At 43.0% G+C, this 27,352-nt stretch overlaps 1 protein-coding gene across 5 annotated transcripts in view; it reads right to left on the reverse strand.

Annotated features, from left to right (window-relative positions):
* nek8 (NIMA-related kinase 8) overlaps window positions 1–27,352 on the reverse strand; it is a 230,646-nt gene that overhangs the window by 102,013 nt on the left and 101,281 nt on the right. For 2 of the 5 annotated variants that reach the window (XR_009512814.1, XR_009512815.1), the window contains exon 14: window positions 3,479–3,615. The exons of the other annotated variants lie outside the window; for them this stretch is intronic. The gene's annotated coding sequence lies outside the window, so the exon portion shown is untranslated. The remainder of the gene's footprint in view (window positions 1–3,478; window positions 3,616–27,352) is intronic. 5 annotated transcript variants of the gene reach the window in all.

Genomic DNA, 27,352 nt, shown 5'->3' on the forward strand with positions numbered 1-27,352 from the left:
GATATACCGAACCAATTAAATTAGTAATCAATTGGTCAACTAAACTAATCTCAAAGTTCACATCTTTCCATTTTCCTCACATTCATGTGCCCATCTAAACGTTTCTTAAAAGTCTAACGTTTCTGCCTCTATCGCCACCCCTAGCAGCGCATTCCACGCTCTATGTGTAAAAGAAGTCCCTCACACTCCCCTTGAAATTACCTCCTCCCAGATTAAATGCACGCTCTCCGGTTAATTATTCAGTAGGATATTCTAAATAGCATTACGTTTACATTATTGAGTGTGCAGTGATTCGGGATTTCAGTGTGAAACAGTTCAGTATGCTCTCTGTTTTCTCCCTCGGCATTGCTGCTGGTTCCGTGACCCTTTTCCTGTTGAAGTTGGAGTTGGCCAGTTGTTTCAGATGAGCACAAAACAGCCCCTTGTCTCGGAGCATCCTGCCACATGGGCAAAGCCGACAGCTGCATCTCTAACCTTAGCTGCTCTCGGTGAAGAGCAGAGCGGGGGTGTGAAGATTTGAAAGAGCGCTTTTTAGTAGAGACGTGTGTCATTGTTAGCGGAACTGGGTTGCTCCGGCTCGCTTCGTTCCAAATCTCTTTATTAGTTTGAAGGACACAGGGTTTCTATATACCATCCGGATACACAGTCCAAAGATGTACCGGTTAGTCGGTCATTGTAAATTGTCCTGTGATTAGACTAGGGTCAAATAGGTGGGTTGCTGGGCCGGAAAAGCCCGTTCCGCTGTATCTCTAAATAAAAAAATATAGAGTCGCCCTTTGTGTTGATAATAAAGGCGAACTCCGGGACCGGAAATTATGGGATGGGGGCATATTTCCCCCTTCTTCAGCTTGGTGGGCGTGATCTGATGTGCTAACTTTTAATGCACAGAGTCCTCGAGACGCGCCACGTAAATATTGCATTGCAAATCCCGCAAACAAAGCGAGGTGTCTCAGCGAGCAGGGAGACGTGAAACTTGTCTCACAGTGTGAATGTCGCCCCTGAGCGGGAAGCGCTGTAAGATTGCGAGGCAAACACTGGGGCGTCTTTTGAAAATGAACGGTCAGCGAGGCCGAGCTTCCCATGTAAATGAGATGCAAACGCTGCGTGATTACGTCAGCACACGTTCACTCGACAGGGCGTGGCTCGAATTGGTTTCGTCAACTGGTGCAGTCAGCACTTTATCATCTCTGAGAGCGGGCACTGTTGCTATAGTTACCTAGTTTTTGTTTAGCATTCGTAAAGTAATATACAGCGTCTTTCCAGGTGCGTGTTTACGCAGCACTTTTACCGGCAAAGTTAAATGCCATGACTAGGAGTCAAACTTAAAGTTGCTTTGAACTTACTGATTTGGAGTCTCCCCTTTGTGAATGTTCGTTCTCTCTCTTCCTCTCACTCCCTCAGTCTCTCACTCTCACACACACGTTTCAATGTAACGGGTAACTATTTAATTGTTGAAAGGGCTTGATAGAGTGGGATGTTTGCAATGCTGGAAGAGTCTAGGACCAGAGGACACAGCCTCAATAGAGGGGCGCCCTTTTAGAACGACGAAGTGTAAATTCTTTAGCCAAAGAGCGGTGAATCAGTGAAATTCGTTGCCACGGGCGGCTTTGGAGGCCAAGTCTTTACGTATATTTAAGGTAGAAGTTGATGGATTCTTGATTGGTCAAGGCATGAAGAGACATGTGGGGAAGGCAGGTGATAGGGGAAAATGAATCAGTCATGATGAAATGGAGCCGACTCAATGGGCCAAATGGCCTAATCCTGCTCCTGTACCTTCTGGTGCATTAAAAGTTATCACGTCACTCCCACAGAAGAAGGGGATGTGGGTGTTGGGAGGAGGAAATATGCCCACATCCCATAATTTTAGGGCCCGGCGTCTGTCTTATTTACCAAAAGAAACACACAGGCATACACACAAGCACACAGATCATGCAAGTCCGGTAACATCACTCTTGATGACGTTCAGATGTTTCAATCAGACTCGTCACGTTACGGCTCACGATTTTCAATGAGCAATGCTATGACCTATTCAATGACCTATTCCTACTGCACGGAAACTTGACCCTTGGCGAGTCAGTGTTCGGCACTAATTCCACGGGAATCCCCCCCCCCCCTCCCGTATTTCCTTCATCCAACCCACCCCTCCCCTCCCCCTGATTCTACTACTCACCTATACTCTAGGAGCAATTTACAGCGCCCGGTTCCACTGGACAACAAAGATTTTGTTTCCTGAATATATTTTGATGTATCTTATGGATTTTGGGCTGCTGATCATGAAAACCGCCATGAAATTTCCCTACCGCTTTGAAATCGCTTATATTTGTCATTTCACTTCGTAATTCAAGTCAGAATAACTGATGCCAATATCGAGGGTATTTTTGTTGGTCCACAAAGCAAACAGGTCAACAATGACAGGCAATTCTTAAAACTTCTAATGGGATTGGAGAAAATGGCAAGGATGTAGTCGAAAATTTTCTTGTCAACTACAGAGCACCAAACGACGTGCTTCAAGCAAACAAAAGCATGAAGTGCAACGTGTCACTGAAGATTCATTTTCTGCATTCCCACTTAGACTTCTCCCCTGCAAGTCTGGCTCCTGTCCGTGAGGAGCATGCTGAAAGGTTTCACCGGGACATTGCGGTCATGGAGAAACCGTATCAGGGCAACTGTAATCCATCAGTGCTGGCAGATTATTGTTGGACACTTAAGCGAGAAGCCTCAGACACTGAGTACAAATGAAGATCAACAACAAAACAGTTTTAGCTTTAGTTGAACTATTGCAAAGCATCAGTGTCGTTATGCAAATAAGTGCTTTATATTCAAGAAAAGTTCACATCTTCCTTCTCCAAATCCCGACGTGATACAAGTAGCCTGAAATTATATTTATGTTCAGTTTCACGTGGTCTATCATAAACAAATAAAAACTGAGGAAGCAACACTTTGGGGGGGGGGGGGGGGGAAAGTTGTCCAGTGTCTCCTACGGACTCTTAACAGAAGGTGGAAAGGACAACCTGTAAACTCCACGCAGGTAGCACCAACTCCGCACTCCCCACTGGACCCGAGGCCAGGACTGAACCAGAAATACGAGGCAGCGCATCTACCAACCGCACCACGCAAAATCATTAAGTTCATTCCCCTCCATTGATGTTGTCTGAACAGATTAATTCCTCCAGTGCTTTCCCCTGCACGCGTTACTCAAGATTTCCAGCATCTGTGTGTCTAAGGTTGGTCAAGTCCCAGTGTTACACTTTGAAATGTGGCCGAGGACAAACAGTTTCAAGGCCTTTATGAATCTTTGCACAGAGTCCTCGGTCAATATATTGTAATATACTTGGCTGGGAAGCATGGTACAAAGCAGAATGAGACCATTTGGCCTATAAAGTTGGTACTAGCTATTTTGAAAAAAAAGCATTTCACTTTCCTCAACTTTTCCCAGCTCTGTGCCATCGGAACCAAGAATGTTCATTACTGTACTTACTTATTAATTACGCTTTAGGCCGCTGGCATTTTTAGGGCAGCAATGAAAGTCCTCCATCTCTCTCTGTCCTTGGTCTTGGTGGTACCATCATGGCAGTAAGTTCCTCTCCGTTGTCCCTACCGTCAGCCATGCAAGTCCTGGGTGGAGATTGAGGAATACCATCACACTCAGACGTAGAGGAGTCTTCTTTGCTGTTTCTGTTACAGTTTTGTTAGACCAGTCAGGATTATTAACCCAAAGCTGAACCCCGAACCTGAAGGACTAATTGACCACTCTTAGTCTGGCCTCCAGCCTTTGACCTGTTTCACATAGGTGACCCTACCAAGAGCCAAAGCTTAAAGCCCTGACTCCTGCCAGCATAGCTCTCTGGGTCACGGAGTCAAGCAAGCCCCCAAACCACAAGAAGGCTGGGGTCCTCTTGGAGGAAGATTGTTCATGTGTGACCTAAAATGGATCATCAGCCAGAAGTTGTTAATCAGACTAGTGAATGCCTTTCAGGAAGTCAGTAGGTTTGAGTTCAGGACCACTCTTGGTTTGGCTTTTGTAAATTAATCTGATTCTTCAGGGCAACACTGATGAAGATTTGCCTTGAAGAATCAAACAAGTTTACAAAGGCCAAACCAAGAGTGGTCCTGAAAAATCAAACCTACTGAATCGGAATTTGAAACTTTCATTGTGTCGACCACTCTAGATCTTCATTCCTTTCTTTGCTGAATCAGTCCTCACTTCCACCCTATTATAGGGTCATACAACACAGAAGCTGGCTTTTTGGCCCAATTGGTTCATGTCAACCAAGATTCTCTCCTAAACTAGTCCCATTAGGCAGCATCTGATCCATACATTAGAAACATCAGGTGGCTATTAGATCCCAAGAGAGGAATGCATGTAAGATGGCTTTCTAGAGTGCCTTGTGAGTCCTTGTACAGGATTCACAAAAGTTAGCTTGCAGCTTGAGTCGGTGGTGAGGAAGGCAAATGCAAAGTCAGCATTCATTTCGAGAGGACTAGAATATCAAAGCAAGGATGTCATGCTGGGGCTTTATAAGGCATTGGCCATATCACACTTGGAGTATTGCAAGCACTTTTAGGCCCCTTACCTAAGAAAAGATGTGCTAGCATTGGAGAATCCAGAGGAGGTTCATGAGGATGATTCCAAGAATGAGAGGGATAATGTATGAGGAGCCATTTGATGGCTCTGTGCCTGTGCTCAATAGGGTTTGGAAGAATGACAGCGGATCTCATTGAAACCTATCCAATACTGAAATGCCTAGCTAGAGTGGATATGGAGAGGATGTTTCATGTGGTGGGTGAGCCTAGGACCAGAAGGTATGGCATCATAATAAAAGGACGTCCATTTAGAACAAAGACAAGGAGGAATTTCTTTAGCCAGAGGGGAGTCAATCTGTGAAGTTCATTGCTGAAGACAGCTGTGGAGTATATTTAACAAAACAAAGGTTGATAGGTTCCTGGTTTGTCAGGATGTCAAAGTTTATAGGGAGAAGGAAAGGGAATGGGATTGAGAGGGATAATAAATCAGCTTCAATGGAATGGGCCAAATGGCTTAATTCTGCTCCTATGTCTTATGGTCTTATATACCTGTAAACCTTTGCTGTTTATGCTTCTGTCTTTGTACATTTTAAATGTGAATGACCCTACATCAGTCTCTTTCTCTGGCAGCTCTTTCCGTATGCTGACCACTCTCTGGGTGAAAAAAGTTGCCTCTCGGTCTCCCATTCCACCACCACCCCTCTCACATCAAACCAATGGCCTCTAGTTCTTTCCCCCAATCCAGGGGAAAAGATTATTGCACACTCACCTTATCCCTGCCCAGAGAAGCAATAGAGGCTACCTCATTAAATATGGTTGTGACGCAGTTAGGGAGATTTTTGCACAGCAGGGGAAGTAAAGGTTTTGGGCAGAAGGCAAGTAGGTAGAGCTGAGTTCACACCCGGATCAGTCATGATTTTATTGAATGGTTGAACAGGCTTATTGGGTCAGATAGCTGACTCCTGCTTCTAAAGTTTGTTGTATCTGGCACATGCCTAACTTCTCCTAGTTCTGACAAAAGGTTCTCATCCTGAATCTCATTCATTTCTGCTTGCATTTCAGGTTTTCACCATCCCTTCTATTTTGCATTTGTTCCATGCTGTCTGAGATACGGTCACTGCTCTAGGACTCAGCACAGAGCAGCCAGTTTTCACAGAGCAAGGTTCCACAAGCAGCATCCTGGTCTTGGGCAGATAATTTGTTTTAATGACTGTTCACTCAACCATCGAGTAGAACTGCTTGCTCTTTTTTGGAAGTGCTCAGGACTCTCCAAAGGCATTAGGTTGAGCGGCACCTTTCTGAACAGCAGAAGCATCACCCTTTGTGATAAACATCTTCTGATCTGACTGTGGTTAATTTTCTCACTGAAGTACCAAACTATAGCCTAGGTCTGTCTTGAGAATTGGAAAATGAACTCATGGGTCTCAGATGCAGGGTGGCATGGTAGTGTAGTGGTTCACGCAGTTGCTTTAAAGCACCAGTGAACACCGATCTGGGTTCAATTCCTGTCACTGTCTGTAAGGAGTTTGCATGTTTTCCCCATGACTGTGTGGGCTTCCTTCAGATTCTCCATTTTCTTCCCAGATTCCAAAGATGTACACAAGACATAGAAGGAGAATTAGACCATTCAGTCCATTGCATCTGCCCTTCCACCCCATCATGGCTGATTTATCATCCCTCTCAGCCCCATTCACCTGTCCTCTCCCCATAAAGTTTGACACCTCTAGTTAGGGTTAGTGGATTATGGGCATGCTACATTGGCACCAGCGAAAGGCAAAAATGTGCCAGCACATTGTGAAAATCAATGAATCAACTGAGGCATTTCACGGTATGTTTCAATACACAGATGACAAATAAAGCTAATCTTATCTTTACCTGGAAGTGAGTGTCACCCACTGAATGAGCAGATGAATGTGTCCAGGGTGGCTGCAGTGGTTGCCTGTTTAATTTTAGTGGCTGCTCTTCAATAGTAATTAATTGCCCAGAAGACATGAAGGGTACTCTATAAATGGAAGCTTCCAACTCCATTGCCGACAGTGATCAACCTGGACTATTTAAACCTTAATTTCATATTACACGGATTGGCTTGCTAATCACATGATTAATGGGTGTGATCATTAACCCAGTACACTTCATCTCCAGCTGCATATCTTATCTCAAACCTCATAATACAGACTCAGCAAATGCTGCAGAACACTCCCCAGAGACGTCAACGACACAGATACATCGAATGGTTTTAAATAAAAGGGACGTCAAGCTGGTCTCAATTGTTCTAAACTACCTGACACTTAAATTAGTCCAAATAGCTCGATGTATTTGAGGATAAAGCAACAATATCGAAAAAATACCTGGCATCCAGTTAATAAGGTCCAGGTACTTTGGTGACAAAAGAGAAACTGCAAAGCTGGAACATGAAGCAGCCAGCAATCTGCTGGAGGAACTCAATGGGTCACGGTTTATCCATGACGGGAATGGAATTGATGATGCTTTGTCCCAATGCAGGGCTTCAACCCAAAACAATGCTGCTTGACTAGCTGGCTTTTTTTTTAAAGAAGAGGAACATCGTGGTAACTGTCCCTTCCTGTCCAACAAGCCTGCACAGCCCAGTTGCACCCATGTGACCAACTAACCTACCCGTACATTTTCAGAATGTGGGAGGAACCCAGAGAAACTCCCCACTAGAGGAATCCCACAGTCACGCAGAGAACGTTCAAACTCCTTACAGACTGCGGCGGGAATTCAACGCTGTAAAGTGTTACGCTACGGCGACACCTCCAGCAGATTGCTTGTTGCTCCAGACTCGTATCATCTTCACTGACCTACAAAAAAAAGGTACCTAGATGATCACCTCCTCCAGAACATAACGGCTTGACAGCTGAGCTAATTCCTGTCCTCATCCTACTAGTGAATAATTCTTACTGCAGTAGAATCATAGAGCACCACAGCACAAAAGCAAACCATTCAGCCCATCTAGTCTGTGCCAAACTATTACTCTGCCTAGCCCCTAGACCTCCATACCCCTCCCATCCATGCACTTATCCAAACCTCTCTTAAATTTTTCCATTGAACCTACACCCACCCATTCCACTGGCAGCTCATTCCACACTCTCACCACCCTTTGAGTGAGGAAGTTCATGTCCCCTTTAACCATTTCACTTTTCACCTTTAACTCATGACCTCTAGTTCTAGTCTCACCCAGCTTCCGTGGGAAAAGCCTGTCGGTATTTACAGTGTCACCACTCCTCTTCATTTTGTGTTCATTCACTCATTATTTGCCCCGTCGTATGACATCGGCGATCACGGTCTTGGACCATGATTGTTCTTGGCAAATCTTTCTACGGAAGTGGTTTGCCATTGCCCTCATCTGGGCAGTGTCTTCACAAGACGGGTGACACCAGCATTTATCAATATTCTTCAGAGATTGTCTGCCTGGCGTCAGTGGTCGCGTAGCCAGGACTTGTGATGTGCACCAAAAGCTCAAACGACCATCCACCACCTACTCCCATGGCTTCATGTGACCCCGATCGGGGGGGGGGGGGGGGGGGCGGGAGGAGTTATGGAGGCGCTACACATTGCCCAAGGGTAATCTGCAGGCTAGCAGAGGGAAGGAGTTCCTTACACCTCCTTTGGTAGAGACGTATCTCCACTCTGCCACCCAATAATTTTGGATACCTCTAGCAAATCTCCCCTCACTCTCTTACCTTCCAGGAAATATTGTCCTAACCTATTCAACCCTTCCTCAAGTCCTCAAGTCCTCAAGTCCTGGCAACATCCTTGTAAATTTTCTCCGTATCCTTTCAACTATGTTGTTCTCCAGCTCTGATAAAAGATCATCAAATGACGAGTTAAATCTTGTTCTTTCTCAACTGATCTGCCATTGAGCCATTGAGTATCTCTGGCACTTTCTGTTTTTAATCTCAGATTTGCAGCATCTGTGACTTACTCTAGCCCTGTTGGACTTTACATCTGTTTGCAGCATGATCTAGGAAAGACGAGAGAGTGGAAGAATACTCCGAAGGTCTACGAAATAACAGCGTTTCCGCTGAATGAACGTTTATTGTCTGTTCCAGATGGATTTAGAATCAAGGCTATGAATTCAACCCCCGCTGGAACGGGTGCAGTGGTACAGACTGACCACGGTGTGGCACGCGTTCGCACCAGTATTCTTCAAAGACCAATAATTCTTACAGCACTTTTAAAACAAATGAGACAAATAACATGCTCCTGCTCACAACTCCAACGAAAAAAACTGAAGTGCATTTCTTCTGAAAACACATTTTCTAATTTTTTTTGTGTGAAGGACTTTCCTGGCACATCAGAAATTGACAATGCAGGTTCAGAACTGGGGTACGAATGATTAATTAACTAGATTTTGCAAAGCACGCCTTAATACTCAGACGGCGCATTCCCGGCACCAGTCGTCCTGTGATCATACATTTTTAAAGTGGCCAGATTATCTTGATTTGCCTCGCAGAATTAGGACCTCATTAAAGATGCAAAGCGGATTCCGCTCCTGTTTGGTTCTGGTCACACACACACACACACACACACACACACACACACACACACACACACACACACACACACACACACACACACACACACACACACACACACACACACACACACACACACACACACACACACACACACACACACTAAAAAACCTGTAGCCGCCCCTTCTGTTTTGCTGTTCCTGTACTAAGAGGGCAGAAAGCAGATCGGACGTGATCAAACGGTTATCCCGCTAACAAAATGAGCCACCATGCTCTGATAAATGCACGTTAACACTCGAAGCTTTCGCTGAGGCAGAGTGGAATTCCAATAAAAGTAGTACTGAATATTTCATCAGCACCATCGTTCAGAGATAATAAACCAAACAACTACTGGTCTATGATTTATCAACATGGATATGTTAACATGTATGTACGCACCCTGAGGAATACATGGATTTTCCTCCCACAGTCCAAAGACATACCAGGTCCCTACCTCAACAAAGACATATGTTGAGGTAGGGACATAGAAACATAGAAAATCTACAGCACAATACAGGCTCTTCGGCCCACAAAGTTATGTCGAACATGTCTCTACCTTAGAAATTACTAGGCTTTAGCCCTCTATTTTACTAAGCTCCATGTACCTATCCAAAAGCCTCTTAAAAGACCCTATTGTATCCACCTCCACCACTGTTGCTGGCAGCCCATTCCACGCACTCACCACTCTCTGAGTAAAAAACTTACTCCTGATATCTCCTCTATACCTACTCCCCAGCACCTTAAACCTGTGTCCTCTTGTGGCAACCATTTCAGCCCTGGGAAAAAGCCTCTGACTATCCACACGATCAATGCCTCTCATCATCTTATACATGTTTGGCACAACTTTGTGGGCCGAAGAGCCTGTATTGTGCGGTAGGTTTTCTATGTTTCTAGGTAGGATAAATGGTCATTGTAAATAGTGCTGTGATTAGGTTAGGGTTAATTAGGTCTCTGGGGTTGCCGGGGCAACACGGCTGGAAGGGCTGCATAGTGAAATAGTGAGGGGAGAGGGGGAGGGGGAGATTTGTCATTACTTTTCCTGTTCCTGTTCCCACACCTATCCGCGCTGCAATTGGCATTGAGTGGAATTGCCTCCACTGTGTGGAATTCCATTAGTTGTAGAGTACAGTATCACAGGAAGTGCTGGGAACACATAACAGCTCAGGCAGTATCAGTGGAAAGTGAAACCGAATTTAAGCTTCATTCAAAAAGAAGAGACTGCACAAGGAGGAATCGGGATAAGTAATTGACTATCAACAAAAAAACACAGCATCAGAGTTTAGGGAGTTTCAACCCGGAATATTGACAATTCCTCCCCCCCCCCCCACCCCCACAGATACTCCTCCTCCTGCGATTTGTTTTACTGTGTGACAAAGAGTTTTTGATCTGAAACATTGATCACAAAGTGCTTTTGCCAAGGATAGAAAGACAAAAATAACGACTACAGTCAAAAACACTTCTTAGACAGCTGGGACATAAAACAATTTGCTGGGAACATTCAGCAGGCCGATTTTCCATCATTTTCAGTTTTTTCTTTCAGATTGTCAGAATCTGCAGTTTAGTTTAACTTCTATGCCCTGAACTCGTATAAGATCTGCAGTTATTTTTGCAGAACAAGTCAAACTCTGAAGTTTGGGGATAATTTCTCCCCCTCCCCTCCTCTCTTTCTCCATTCCCCATTCTACCTCTCCTCTTACCCCTCCTCCTCACCTGACTCTCACTTCCCTCTGATGCCCCTCCACCTTCCCTTTCTTCCATGATTCATTCCCCTCCCCTAGCAGATTCCTTCTTTTTCAGCCCTTTACCTCTTCCACCTATCACTTCCCAACTTCATTCCCCTCCTCGACCCACCCACTTCCCCCCTCACCTATCACCTGTCAACTTGTACTCCATCCCCTCACCCCACCATCTTATTCTGGCTTCTTCCCCCTTCAGTTCCAGTCCTGATGAAGGGTATCAGCCCGCAACATCAATCATTTATTTCCCTCCATAGATGCTGCCTTACCTGTTCAGTTTCTCCATCACTTTGTGATTCTCAGCATTTGCAGAATCTCTTGTTTTTATGAAAGCTCTTTAGCTTTCTTGTCAGAAGACATTGATGCTCTCTCAGAATCAGAATCAGGTTTATTTGCGCTGAAATACACCATGGGATGTGTTGTTTTGTGGCAGCAGTACAGTGCAATTGTCTTTTAACTATATACATGTAAACTGTCAAATGAAACAACTTTTCTCTGGGCCAGGGTGTAAAGCACAGTAGTACAAACAACACACAATAATTCAGGAAAATAAGAATTAAACCTACAAACGAATTACACATAAATAAACAAAGTAACGTGCTTACATTTGCAGGCTGTCGAATAAAAGGGGATAACTACACTCAGCTTCCCTTGCCCCAAGATTGAGATGTTCCCACAAGCACTTTTAAGAACTCTTTATCTCATGTTCTTGTTATTTATTGCTATTTATTTATATTGCATTTGCTCAGTTCGTTGTCTTCTGCTCTCTAGTTGATATTTCATTGATCCTGTTATACTTACTATTCTCTACATTTGCTGAGTATGCCCACAAGAAAATTATTATCAGGGCTGTATATGGTGACAAGGGGTGATTGATAAGTTTGTGGCCTAAGGTAGAAGGCAATGAGTTATTAACTTCAAACTTTCTGCACAATCACTCAAAGAGTTGAACTGCATGTGCATGTATCGAGAGCTGTATAACTCATCTCCTATCTTAGGCCATGAACTTATCAATCACCCCTGCTGTGGACACCTTCTGGAGGTCGAAGATCCATACGCTCCACGACCGCTAGACTAACTGTGTAAATGTAGGAGGGGACTATGCTGAAAAATATATGTGCTATGTTTTCTAAAAGAGACTCCTTCTACCTTAGGCCACAAACTTATCAATCACCCCTCATATATGTACATTGATACTAAAAATTTAATTTGAACTTTGAAGCTTTTTCAGTGTTTTTATTTACAATAGCTGTCCAGTAATAATCACCTCTGCACACTGGTTCAGTTCTCTGTTTGTCCAGGAGTGCAGGGACAAAGGGTGGCAGACATGGCTATTCCCAGTGGAGATCGGCTGCAGAGAGCTCCCGGCAAGGTCAGCGTGGAGGTTGCTGCCTGCACTGGACCTTGATGAAGAGCAAGAACCAAGCAGCTCAAAGGTCAGGGGAGGAAGCAGAAAGAGCCTCTTGCTAGATATGGAGCAGGCTAGAGGAATTGAGTTGGATGTCAGGAGCAGATGGGCAGTGACTTGGCCACAACAGCTGACCCACCAGCTGGAGAGTTTAGTATTTTAGGGTCGAAACACTCTATGAAGGTTGGGTGCCAACTGCCCCTGGCCAAAGGCTACCGTTACCTCATCAGGCAACTGAAGAGAGCACCCTGTATATGATACAAAGAAGTGTAGCATCTGGACTGGAGGTCACTCTATCAATGGAAATGCAATGTAGCCACTTCTTAAGTTGGCTTTCTTGTGACTGTTGCCTTTTCTTCACCACCACATTCATAGACTCTCATTCTCCCAAGCCTGCCTTCTTCACAGTTCCTGGGGGTGACCTTAGGCAAATGAGAAGAGGCAAGAAGGCAGAGAGGGGAATAAAAGACGAGAGGAAGAGGAGTGAATTCTTTTTACTGGTAGGAGAAATGAAAATTCATGTCATCTGGTTGGAGGCTTACCAGATGGAAAATAAGGCGTTGCTCCTCCACCCTGAGAGTGATTTCCCCATGGCACCAGGAGGTCTTGGACTGACATGTTGGAATGAGAATGGGAATTGGAATTAAAATGTTTGGCCATCGGGAAGTTCTGCTTTCAGTGGATGGAGCGGAGGTTCTGCTGAAGCAGCCCCCAGGTTATGGAGCCTCACCCATTTAGAGAAGGCCACATCGGGAGCACCAGACGCAATAGACAACTCCAGCAGATTCACAGGTGAAGTGTTTTCTCATCCAAAGGAAGGACTGTTTAGGGCCCTAAATCGAGATGACGGAGGAGGTGTATGGGCAGGTGTAGCACTTTGGTCCCAAGTACAGTTTAACCAAAGTTTTACAAAGTTGCAACACAACTCTTAAATTCTATAGCCCATCCTATGAACATCACATGCCTTCCTCTATAGCTTATCTACAGAATCTGTGTTGCAAGGAGCTATAGACCAAATTCCAAAGTACCTCTGTTCATTAATGTTCCTCAGTACTTTAATATTTACTATACCTGTCCTCTTTGACCTTTCAAAACTCATCACCTTGCATTTGTCGGTATTAAATTCCACCTGTCAACTCTGTACCCAATTTTCCATCTGATCTCTACCCTTTTGACAATTTTTCTTGCTATCCACAACACTATCAAATTTCATGTCATTCCACTCCAATTCACTTTATTCTTGGCTATTCTAATACCTCTGTCACTAAAGACACTCACAATTTCTACAGATACACCATCGGTGTTATTCTAACTGGCTGCATCACCGTCTAGGGTGGTGGTGGTGCTGGTGGGGGGGGGGGGGGCGGATTGCTGTTGCACAGAGTCGAAATAAGCTGCAGAGAGTTATAAACTTAGTCAGCTCCTTCATGGGCACTAGCCTCTGAAGTAACCAGGACATCTTCAAGGAGCAGTGCCTTAAAAAGGTGCTTTAAAAGGTTAATAATCCATCATTAAGGTCCCTCAGCACCCAGGTCATGCCCTGTTCTCATTGCTACCATCATGAAGGAGGCACAGGAGCCTGAAGGTACCTACTCAACAACCCTGTAACAGCTTTTCCCCCCTCTGCCACCTGATTCATGAATGGACATTGAACCCATGAACACCATCTCACTATTTTTTTATTTTTGTACTACTTATTTAATTTATCTATTTTATATAAATTCACATTTTTTCTCTATTATTATGTATTGCATTGTACTGCTACAACAAAGACAACAAATTTCATCATATATGCTGGTGATATTAAACCTGATTCTGATTCAGATCCTGATTCCTAATCTATTAACTTTGCTTACTCTCTGACCGGAACACTGTCAAATGATAACAATTATTGATTACCTTGTTAACTCTAGCACCAAACGATTATTTGACATATCATTCATCAAAGAGTATAGTCAGTTAAGCCATAAGATTTCCGTAAGACCATCAGACGTAGGAGCAGAATTAGGCCATTCAGCCCATTGAATCTGTTCCACCATTCCATCATAGGGCTGATTTATTATCCCTCACAACCCCAATTTCCTGCCTTCTCCTCGTAACCTTTGACACCCTTACTAATCAAGAACCTATCAACATTCATTTTAAATAAACCCAATGACTTTGTCTCTGCAGTCATCTATGGCAATGAATTCCATAGATTCACCAGCCTCTGGCTAAAGGAATTCCTCCTCACTTCTTTTCTAAAGGAACATCCTTCTTGTTATGTGAATATAGAACATATTAATTCAAGCCAGAACCAGACTTCAATTTTTAATGTAAAGTGTAAATCGCAAGTAGAAAAAGCACATCTTTGCAAAAAATATATATTACTATCTGTGGAGCACAGGCTGGCCCACAGACTAAGACATATGGTTTGCAACTTGGTGACCATGATATATTTGCACATGCATCAACCATAGGTTAGAACATTGGAATTGTGTTAATTGCCCTGCATCAATCTAGGAAACTAGGAGTTTAAGCAATTTTCACCATTGTAAACAAGTTCAAGGAAGCTCATAGACTAGACATACTATCTCTTAGCACGTCAAATAGCTGATCTATCAATAGTAGGGATACTTGTGTACTCAGAGAGTCAGTTCTCACAAATAGTAAACTTGGGTGTCTTGCCCTCTGTCTTCAAAAGTTTTTAGAATATCTGTGTCAATTGTTTTCTATTCCCACAAGGGTGTTGAACATTTAGAGTGTCTCACAGTAGTTATATAATTCAAAGGAAGTATTGTCAACCCAAAATATTGAAGAATGTCATTGTAACTACTGAAATTCTATTTAATCATCTGCTGTAACCCTTGACCTTAAAGGTACAAAAATGAGGTGCACTTCTGAGCTTGTGAGACTCTATGTCCTGTACATCAATGGTGTTGAGGTCGAGAGTTCCAAGTTTCTAGGAGTGAACTTCACCAGTAGCCTGTCCTGGTCCAACCGTGTTGACAGTATGGCAAGGGAAGCTCACCTGCACCTTCTTAGGAGGCTAATAAAATTTGACTTGTCCCCTTCGACCCTCACCAATTTTTACCAATATACCATAGAAATAATTCTATCCATATATTTCATGACTTGGTAGAGCAATTGCTCTGCACATGACTACAAGAAACTGTAGAAAGTTGTGTGCACACTGAAACCAGCCTCCCCTCCATGGCCTCTGTCTACTACTCTCACTACCTCAGAAAAGCAGGCAGCAAAATCAAAGGCATATCCCCAGAATTCTCTTTCCCCACCCCACCCCTTCAAAATCCTTACAGCATGTACCACCAGCTTCGCCTCTGATGTTATAAAGCTCTTGAATGGTTCCCTAGTACAGTAAGATGGACTCTTGACCTCACAATGGTGACATTGGACCTCACTGTCTACCTGCACTGCATTTTCTCTGCACTGTAACACTATTCTGCACTCTATTATTGTTTTACCTTGCACAATCTCAACAAATTATGTAATGAATTGATCTGTAGGAATGGTGTGTTAGATATGCTTTCCATGGTGCCTCAGTACATATGATAATATTAAAACAATTTACCAGTTTAAGAACTGTAATGGTGGAAACCAATAAAAATATAAATCTTCCAACTGTTAAAGGAGAAAGCGTAAGTGACTGGCACTGAGGCATCACTATCAGAATCATATCAGTGGGTGCAAGCCAAGATGCTAACTCACTCTCTCTTGGGTATCGTTTTAAGCAGAATAGTTCAAATGGAATTATCATCTTTAAACTGGTTACTGCAGTTGACACCTGAAAAAAAGAAAGCTTTTCAAATCAAAAGTTCCAGCCACTTGTAGAACAGAAGTTGAGACAGAAATAAAGAATGTGCTGAATGTATTAGTTTCTTTGCCGGCAAGCAACGGAGACTGTTCAGGATTCCAGACATCTCGAAGTGGATTTATCTTTTCCTCTAAGACTCTAGGATCTTGGTATTTTCACAGTCTACTTGGGATGTTCAGAATCAAACAAACTTGGCAGAATTTTGAACTATTGCCTATGTGCTTTTGATTTTGATAATCTGAGTCAAAGTGTTATTTATATTCCAGAAACATTCTGACAGATGCAGCATTTCTGTTCTACACTCTAACAAATGTGTTTTCATATGAAACTTCTACTAAATGCATTCTTTATTTCTTGTCTCAGAAAATATTAGCTTTTAACTAACAAATGCATCTCTCTCTCTCTGCCCTCAAATACAAGAAAAAATTCAGTCCAATCACAGTTTCTTCTGTTTTTTTTTTCATTTTGTTATGTGTGTGTGATATTTGAGAATGCATTAAATTCTTCTGGACTTTCTAAGCACTATATGTGCTGTGAATGTGACTATATGGACTGTGGTTTGTACCCTGGCCCCAGAGGAACGATGTTTCATTTAGTTGTATACTTGTGCATGGTCCAAAGACAACAAACTGTACAAAGAAAGAAAGAAAGAAAGAAAGAAAGAAAGAAAGAAAGAAAAGAAAGAAAGAAAGAAAGAAAGAAAGAAAGAAAGAAAGAAAGAAAGAAAGAAAGAAAGAAAGAAAGAAAGAAAGAAAGAAAGAAAGAAAGAAAGAAAGAAAGAAAGAAAGAAAGAAAGAAAGAAAGAAAGAAAGAAAGAAAGAAAGAAAGAAAGAAAGAAAGAAAGAAAGAAAGAAAGAAAGAAAGAAAGAAAGAAGTAATAATAATGAATAAATATGCAATAAATATTGAGAACATGAGATGAAGAGTCCTTGAAAGTGAGTCCATAGGTTGTGGGAATATTTCAGTGATGGGGCGAGTGAAGTTATTCTCTTTGGTTCAAGACCTTGATGTTTGAGAGGTAATTACTGTTCCTGAAATGGTGGCGTGAGTCCTGAGGCTACTGTGCCTTCTTCCTGATGGCAGCAGTGAAAACAGACGATGTCCTGTGAGATGAGGTCCTGATGGGCTGTTCCTGTGCTATAAATCAACAAGCTACAGTGGAGCAGAGAGACTGCAACATGTATGAGATCTTGTCATTCAAATGACACTTTCAGTCAAGACACTTAATATTGGTGAACAGACATCCTTGATCCATGCCGGTATCTAATTTATAAAGTCCTTACAGAGAGCAGCAGGAATTGAACCCAGAATAGTGATCACTATTCCCATATACAAATGATTATATGTATCATTTGTGTATGGGAATATTCAGAACATAATGTTCTTGCTTTCTCCAAATCAATATTCCTCCCACCTTCCAACCAAACATCTGCAGAAAAAGACATGAAATAAGCTTTCAAGAAGGAGCTAGATAGATATCTGATGGATAGGGGAATTAAGGGATATGGAGACAAGGCAGGGATTGGGTATTGATAGTGAATGATCAGCCATGATCTCAGAATGGCGGTGCAGACTCGAGGGGCCGAATGGTCTACTTCTGCACCTATTGTCTATAATGTTTTATATCCATTCTGAATTTTACTCCCTGTTCCCATTTTAATCCACACGGTATAAATCACTTCACTTCATTGTTTGTGTATAGAGGATCTTGGAGTCCGAGTCCATGGCTCTGTTGAAGTGGTGGCACAAGTTGTTAGGACGGTAAAGAAGGTGGATGGCATACTTATCTTTCTTCATAGAGTCACTGACTTCAAGAGTTAGGAAGTTATGCTGCAGCTTTATAAAACTCTAGTTAAGCCACATCGGGAATATAGCATTCAGTTCTATACTCCGTCCACTGTAAGGAGTCTCTGTACGTCCTCCCTGTGGAATGTGTGGGTTTCCTCTGGGCTCTCTGGTTTCCTCCCATGGTCCAAAGACGTACAGGTTAGTAGGTTGATTGGTCATTGTAAGTTGTCCTGTGACTTGGTTAGGGTTAGGGTTAGATCGGGGTTGATGGGAGTTGAAGGGCAGGGCAGCTCAAAGGACCAGAAGGGCCTATATCATGCTATATTGCTAAATAATAACTCATCAGAGGTGAATGATAAGTTTGTGGCCTATGGTAGAAGACAAGTTATTAACTTCAAACTTTCTTCATAATCACTCAAAGAGTTGAACTGCGTGTGCATGTAACGAGAGCTGTATAACTCATCTCCTTCTATCTTAGGCCACGAACTTATCACCCATCTGTGGACACTTTCTGGAGGTCCAAGATCTGTATGCTCCATGACCACTGGACTAAGTGCGTAAATGTAGAAGGGGACAATGTTGAAAAATATATGTGCTAGATTTTCTAAAACTGACTCCTTCTACTTTAGGCCACGAACTTATCAATCATTCCTTGTAAGTAAATTAGTGGGTAAGTTTTATAAGGAGAGGCTGGACAAACTAGGTTGTTTTCTCTGGAGTGGTGGAGGTTGAGAGGAGACCTAATAAAAGTTTATAAAACTATGAATGGTATAGAGAGACAGTCATAATCACAAGATGTTGGAAATCTTGAGCAACACACACAAAATACTAGAGGAACTCAGCAAGTCAGGCAGCATCTATGGAGGGCAATGAAGTTTCAGGCATAGACAGCTGGTCTACTGTATTTTTGCAGGGTCAGAATGTCTAATACTAGAGGACATGAATTTAAGGTGAGAAAGGGAAAGTTCAAGGGAGATATGCAGAGAGTGGAGAATGCCTGGAATTCTCCAATGGAGTGGTGGTGGAGAGAGATACGCCAGAGGTGTAGTTTCCTGTGTTCCTTGTCTATTAAGCACATTTAAGTGTTTCATTGATTAGAATTAGGACAGTAACACTCAGGTTAATCCCAATAACTGATGTTAACACATTGATCTGGTTTGCATTTGTGTCATAGATAATTCCAATTTGATCCACCACCTTTCGATAGTGATAGTCTATAGTCTCCCTGTGAGATTTTTGGTTTCACAAACAAGAGAAAATCTGGAGATGCTGGAAACCTGAGCGACGCACAGAAAATGCTGGAGGAGCTCAGCAGGCCAGGCAGCATTGATGGAAAAGAGTGAAGTCGATGTTTCAGGCCGAAACCCTTCCGCAGGACTGGCAGAAAAAGCTGAGGAGTAGTCGTAAAAGGTGTGGGGGGGGGGGGGGAGAGAGAAACTCTTGGTGATAGGTGAAATCTGGAGGGGGAGGAATGAAGTAAAGAGATGGGAAGTTGATTGGTGGAAGAGACAGAAGACCATGGAAGAAAGAAAAGGAGGGAGGTGCAGCAGAGGGAGGCGAAGGGCAGGCAAGGAAATACGGTGAGAGGGGGAAAAGGAGATGGGGAATGGTAAGGGAGGGGGCGTGGGGGCATTACTGGAAGTTAGAGAAACTGACATTCATGGCATCAGGTTGGAGGCTACCCAAACGGAATTGAAGGTATTTTCCCTCCAACCTAAGTATGGCCTCATCACGACAGTGGAGAAGGCCATGGATGGACATATCGGAATGGGAATAGGAAGCGGAATTAAAATGGGTGGCCAATGGGAGATCCTGCTTTTTCTAGTGGACTGCGTAGGTGCTCGGTGAAGCAGTCCCCCAATCTACGTCAGGTCTCACCAATATATAGGAGGCCACACTGGGAGCACCAGACACAGTATATGACCCCAATAGACTCAGAGGTGAAGTGTCGCCTCACCTGGAAGGACGGCTTAAGGCCCTGAATGGTAGTGAGAGAGGAGGTGTAGGGGCAGGTGTAGCACTTGTTCTGCTTGCAAGGGTAAGTGCCAGGAAGGAGATCAGCGGGGTGGGACGAATGGACAAGGAACTTGCATAGAGAGCGATCCCTGTGGAAAGTGGTGAAAGAGGGAAAGATATACTTGGTGATGGGATCTACCCATGGCACTACCATGGTAGCTTGGTTTCTACCACGGTTCCTATTTACAGAAATTGCTCAAGGATGACATGTAATCTCTTTACATCTAGTGATCACCATTCTGGGTTCAGTTCCTGCCGCTCTCTGTAAGGACTTTATATGTTCTCACCCTGACTGTGGGTTTCCTCCGGGTGCTCGGGTTTCCGCCCTCATTCTGAAGGAGTATAGTTGGGGTTAGAATTAGTAGGCTGTGGGCAGAGAATATTGTCATCGGAAGTGTACTGACAATTCACACTGCCCCCAGCACAACCCTTGCTGATTTGACTTGACACAAAAGACACATCTCACTGTCTGATGTACGTGTGATAAATAAAGCTAGTCTTTGTCTTTATAAATTAGATACAGACACGGATCAAGGACCAACTCTGCCTTGCTACAGACTACAAATAGGAATTTCCACACTCTATCAAAGTAGCCTCTGAAAATAAAACTGCCTGTATTGAATTCTGCACAGTGAAAACTGAAACCAATTACTTCATGTAGAAGGCTAGTAGGTAAATTAAAGCTCTTTATATTATTTTTATGCTGGTATCTTCCCCTTCCTTTTCCAGTCCTGAAAAAGTGTCTTGGCCCATACGCTGACTGTTATTTATTTCCATAGATGCTGCCTGACCCGCTATATTTCGTCCAGCATTCTGTGTGTGTTGCCCTGGATTTCCAGCATCCACAGAATCTCTCGTGTTTATAAGGAAAGCTCTGCATAGATTCAGAATGAATGAACTGTGGAAATAACAGGGTCTCCAATAAGACTCCCAAGTTTCACTAGAGCCCTCATTTCTAAAAATAAACGGTATTCTTAATTGTCTTAAGGAAGGTACCCAGACTGTAAAAAGAAAGGAATACTTAACCCTTTCCACCATAGTAACTGCTCACTTAGAGGATTACAATTATACTAATATCAGTGTAAACAAAAGGCCTAGGTGAATTATGGATCAAGTATACACTATTCAGTGCCCAAATTTTGACACTGCAGGCTGATGGAAGATAAATTGCAGGTCACTAGCTTAAATCAAAAAATGACGTACAGCATTTCCCTACTTTACTGATTATTTATTTAATTCATTTATATGCACTGGAAGAACGTATAAATTCCTACAGGCAGTGGCAGGAATTGAACCCAGGTCACTGGTACTGTAAAGTGTTGTGCCAACCACCACACCACTGTGGAAGTAATGAAAAAGAGTACCTCATCATTGTGTATTTAAGCATTGTGTCAGTTTGGCTCCAGCTTGAGTATTGTGTGCACTTTTGGGCAGTGCCACTCCTGAAGATGCAATAGCTTTAGGGAAAGAACAGAGGACATTTCATAGAATTAGAATGATCAATAGACCTGCAGTTGTGATTGAGAAGGGCAGACCAAGAGATTTGATACAAGAATTTAAAGTGATTAAAGATTTAGACAGAGAAACAGGATCCATTAGTTCAAAGATCAGTCGTAGTAAGCAATACTTCACAACAAATGTTAATTCATAATGTCATCAAAAATAAAAAGAAAAATCAGTTCTTGTGGCTTACTAAAATATACCTAAATTTGTTTGCTGTAATTGAAAATGGTATCCCTCTGAAATTCGCCTTTATTTCATTAACGTTTGAGCCATTAATTCTCAGGATAACAATCTTTTAGGTTTCAGCCATAGCTAAATTGAACCTCTTTGGTCCCTGGCTCACAAGGTGTTGAATAACACTTCTTCTTGAGGCCTGGACTCACTTCGGTGCAATGCTGCACCTCCACAAGCATTACCTTTTGTGCCTTATATTAGAAATATGCCCACTTAGTCATACTAAAACTCACCTGTCCTGTAGATGTGAATTCCCAGGCTGCGAGTGACTCTATAAATACGAATTCTTTCTTGACTTTTCCTTCTACATTTGTCACTCAGAGACTAGTCTTTGCAGTTATTCCTTTTCTCTCACATCAACAGCTCACAGGAAATCATATTTGTAGCTGTATTTTATTATCAAGATACAAAATACTATATTCATAATAAAATATTTATGAAAATAAACAGGCAATGCCTTTTCATTCTTTACAAGCATAGTCAATGCTTTCAGTACTGTTCTATTACATCCCTACACATCAATAGCACTACTGTCACTCATGAGGGGTCCTGGGGTGGTATACTACTACTGTAATTGAGGAGTTTCCTCCCTCAACTGCCCCCGTCACCCCTCCAATAGAGAAGAACCCTACACTGCGGCTTTTCCCCACCAAGCCTTTGTGATGACTGCACCAAGCTTCAGTTTGTCCCTCAGCACGTACTACTGCATCTCTCCATGGACATCTCGATACTTGTAACTGTTACATTACCAATGGTATCTGTTGTTAGCAAATTAGAAACCAGCACTCCAGGAGTTACCAACCTAAAGATAATGGGCTGGACTGCTTTTAATATGCACAAGTCTCTCCATATTACCATGTGATCCCAGTGTGAATGTGCGCCTGAGGCCAGATTGCTGCTAAATTTACTTGCTTCTCATCCTATCTTTGACTCAACCAAGTTCATCGTTCCTCTTGATTACTTCCTTGTGAGATTTCAAATTGCCTATTTAGTCTCAAAATGCAATCGTGCAACATGAGGGACGTGGCAGCAAGTTACAAAATTAAACCTTCTGAGGATGTTTGTACAAAATAAAGTACAGTGCTGGAGCTTATGTAATAAAAACCATGAACTGCTTATGGGCTTGGAGCCCCAGGCAATGTCTAACATTTAGCGAGATCAGGAGCAGCTGAAGTTCTTAATACTTAGTCTGGGACGATTAGACAAAATTAGCTATAACAAGCAGGAACTGAAGACAATTAATCTTCATAATCTTGAGTAATGGAGGGTTGATGATTTTTATTAGGTCTTTAATGTGAGAAAGAGTTTGGATACCAAATTTAACACTGAGGCAGCAAATAGGAGCAAGTGTAGATCTCACGGACCCTGAGCTCTGCAGTATGATCATGGGTGACTGGCTGTATCGGTTCTGAAGGCTGTTATAGCCAGGGGTGGAAGTGGGGATAGGCTCCCACTACCTATTAAATGCTCCCAATGGCGTGCGTCTCAAATAGCCTCTGACAACTAAGCCCAGCTCCTGGCCTTCATGTGCGGTTTAGCTACTAAGCCCAGCGGAACCGTTTCTCCTGACAGGAGAAGGGACAAAGGCAGGTTACTGGCACCTCATAACCAGTCGCTTCGGGCAGATGGGGCGGTTGGCAGCTCATCCAGGAGAAGAAAAGTTCTGATCTCAAACCTCCGCTGACTTGCGGCCATACCCACTCATGGGAAAGGCTTCGGGACTAAACCCCGAGGAAAATATCCGGAGCTGGAGTCCCTAAGGCAGTCCTACATTGAGCTCAACACTGACTGGCAACATTGCTGCTGCCAAACTACATCGGAATCTGCCATTCCTTTGGGTTCATCAGATGTGTGGAGTGAGGGAGCCTGCTACGTGGGAAACAGGCTGCTCTCCATATCGTACTGCCCAGACTTGCATATCTAGACTGCTAGGATGCAACACCTACGATCGACCTCAACCCACGAGGCCTCCTCCTCCTCCTCTGATGGTCTATCTCAATATTGCCATTCCCTCCCCATACCCTTGATGACTTTGCATTTAAAAACTCATCCATGTCCTTTGTGAAGTTATTCAATGACCTGGCTTCTATAGTACAGCCCTCTATATTAGGAAATCCCACAGGCTCACAAAAACAGAAATTTCAGGCAGGGGAACATTTTCTCCACATTCAGTCTCTGTCAGAATTACTTCAGATGTAATCAGGTCCTCTTTCAGATTCAGATTCGTGGAAATATACAGAGTACATGCGTCATTTGCGTAAACAATCAACACAACCCAAGGACGTGCTGGGGGCAGCCTGCAAGTGCCACCACATATTCTGGCGCCAATATAGAACACCCAAAATGTTTACAGAACAACACAGAACACAACAAGCAACAAAACCACAACTGCAAAATAAGCCCAGTTCCTCCCCTCTCACGCCCACCCACCCTCACATACAAACAGTCCTCCAACTCAAGGACTGGCCTTCGGGCCTCCAGGTTTCAGCCTTTGGGGCTTTGACTTCCAATTGACCTTCAGTATCAACGTAATGACAGGACCCCAAAGTCCATGCTCCCCAACTGACCGGCCCTCTTTCTTCTATGTGCTAGTTCTTACACATTTAGTCAGCAGTTATTAAAGCTACAACTATGTGAACATGCATTGGTCCTGGGTAAGCTTGTCTTTTCACTGGATATGTGGAACATACCTTGTCCCAAGTTTATCTGGTTCTGTTCCCCAACTATTTCTCCAATACATTGATGACAACATTGGTAGCACATCTTACAGAATTCGAAACTTCCATCACTTTTGCTGCCACTTTCCCCTCGGCTCTCATATCTGTATCATTTAAATAGCATGCACACATGCACACACACAATCACTGACCACGGAAACCCATAAGCATAAATATAAATAATGCGTACATTCTTTACTCTGCTTTCCTTCCTTAGTCTAGCTATCTCTGACCCCTTTCCCCTAACTTCCCATCTGTCTTCCCATTCCCATACCCCTATCCCTCCTCATCAGTCACCTGCTTCCTAGATGACCCATTCCCCTTTCCTTTCTCTCTTGATTTCCACACCACGCTCTGCTGCAATTTTATCCAGTCTCCAGCCGTCTCAGGCTGATTCAACTCTGTCCTCCCTGACAGAAGGCAGTATGCGAGACCAGGTAAGCACATCTTCACATCCCGCTCAGACAGCACTGGTGAGCCACAGCGTTGTGCTTTCTGGCCTCATCTATCTTCTCTCAGCACCGACAACTATGGCTGCAGTGATCCATCAGTTATATTGATAAAGTTTGCAGACAACACAACTGTCATAGGACTAATCACCAAAGGTGACTGAAAACCTCTAACACTATATACTTTTATATATATTTTTACTTTTTATAACTGTTGAAAATTGTTTTTTTTTTTGGTCGTGCCAACACACACCAAATTCCTAAAACATGTAAACGTTTATGGCAAATGAAGTCAATCCTTCCCTCTCCCTAAATGAGGCAGACAACTAATCTCTTCAGGAATCACTCCCCAATTGCTCTCCCCTGACTTAGTCCTGGCAACCATGCTGCCAGAAGCACAGGCCCTTTCTAGAAAGTCTCTGGAGCATCTTTACTTGCTCTCCCATAACATTGGCAGGGTCCAGTCTCAGACTGGGCCTCGGCACACCATCTCCCAATGGACAGCAGCGGCCAGGAAAAGCAGCATCTTGCTTGGCCGCCACCTTCATCCAAATGAGCTGAGTAAGTCCAGCCACTGTGCTCCCTCTGCATTCTCCAGGCCTCCTTACGTTTCCCTTTTAAGTTCCATCGAGATTGTAATTTCATTTGCAACCATGAATGCATTTGCTATAGTTGCAAATGCAGCATTAAGAAATAGCCCAAAAATGTTCAAAAGCTACAAGTGAATTTAACGGCGAATCTCCTCGCTTGCAAAAGCATGTTCTTGAAGACTTGTCAAAATTAGATAGCACTGATATGAGGGAATAAACACTGTACCATAGATGGTGAACAACAATATTACCATGTACTTTCAGATAGACAAGATAGTAGGCACTTGCAAGATAAATGAAATTGCATGGACTGTGACCATTTGAGAGGAAGGAGATTACATGAGCAAGTGAGATCACAAGGGTATTGTTAAGCAGGTAGGCAATAAAAAGGACAAAATCACTCTTTTGCAGTTGTATGATCAAATGGGATTGCACTGATAGACAGCAACAATTTCATCTTCCAAATGTCACAGGAAAGGGAACGGGCCATTTGCCACAATTGATCTGTGCAAAAGTCTTAGGCACATGCTGTATATCAGTGGTAATGCTCCATTTGAACCTTTGTCTATTCTGCCTTATTTAACCACATTATCACACCCATTTACTCCTTCAGCTACTTAGCTTTAGTAATATTGCTATTAAATAGTAACTATATTAGTTAAATGGTGATATTATTACTATTTGGGAATAGATTATAAAATAAAGCCTAATGAAGGATTAATTAGTAGACAAAAACAGGTATTTCGCTGTGGTCATGTCCCCATCTACGTAAACACGGCTTCATTTAATCTGTTAGTGTTAGTGTAATTCAGGGACTATGAATGATGCTTTTCTCACAGCAACTTAAAGACGGTGAAACGGTATTCAATCACAGGACTACGAACAGACTCGATGTGAAAGCTTTAGCATAAATTATACCTTCGGGCCATGGTTCAAGTAAGTTATGCAAATGATATTTGGAATACTTTATAAATCTGCAAAGTAGTGAGTTACTTTAGCCAGAAGGTGGTGAATCAGTGCCACAGACAGCTTGTGGATGCCAAATCACTGGGTCTACAGTGCTTAAAGGTTCTTAATTAGTATGGGTGACGAAGGTGAAGACAGGAGAATGGAACGGAGGGGAGTAATAAATCAGTCATTAAGCAATGGTGGAGAAGACTCGATGGTCCGAATGGCCTAATTCTGTTCCTATGTCTTATGATCTTATGGACTTACTTTGATTTCTGGCAATATGAACTTACGCCCACATAAACACACAGGGAAGCCCTGACAAATACTGTACTGTACAAAAGTGTAAGGCACATATATATGGCTAGGGTGACTTTTGCACAGTACTGTCATAATTTTATGTATTGTGCTGTACAGCTGCTGAAATAAACAAAAACAAATTTCATGTCATTTGTGAGTGATGATAAACCTGATTCTGATATGAGTCTCTATTGTGGACTGAGAGTGGGAAGGGGGCGGGGAGAGGGGAATCATGGTTGGGAAAAGGGGAAGGGAGAAAGGAGGGAGTGGGAAACACCAGTCACACATTCTGTAATGATCAATAAACCAATTGTTTGGAGTCAAATGACCTTGCCTGGTGTCTCAGGGCTGGGTGTGTCTGCACTCACCCCCCACCTTTGGCACTCCTTTGCTGTCACCTGTCCCACACCCCTCCCGTGGCTTGCCACCCCCACCATTCCCAACATCCTTTGCTCCCACCAGACTGACAAGCTTGCTCTCCACTCTATGTTGACAAATACAGTACAATGCAAAAGTCTTAAGTACCCTAGCCATATACGTATATGTGCCTAAGACTTCAGCACTATACTATATCTCCAACTGAGCTGGTCTCCCCCAACCTGTTAACTGTTTTTTGGTTCTGTATAACTGTGAATGCCAAAACCTTGAAGCAACAGTCACATCCAGAAACCAATCACCTGTGAAGCCCTTAACACTGTGACTGAAATGCCATAACAAAATAAAACACACGCGGAAGCTCTGTAATCCCAAAGGACAGAATAAAAAAGGTCTTTAATTCGCTTGTCTTATC

The sequence above is a fragment of the Hypanus sabinus genome, chromosome 6 (assembly GCF_030144855.1).
Source record: "Hypanus sabinus isolate sHypSab1 chromosome 6, sHypSab1.hap1, whole genome shotgun sequence".
NCBI classification, from domain to species: Eukaryota; Metazoa; Chordata; class Chondrichthyes; order Myliobatiformes; family Dasyatidae; genus Hypanus; species Hypanus sabinus.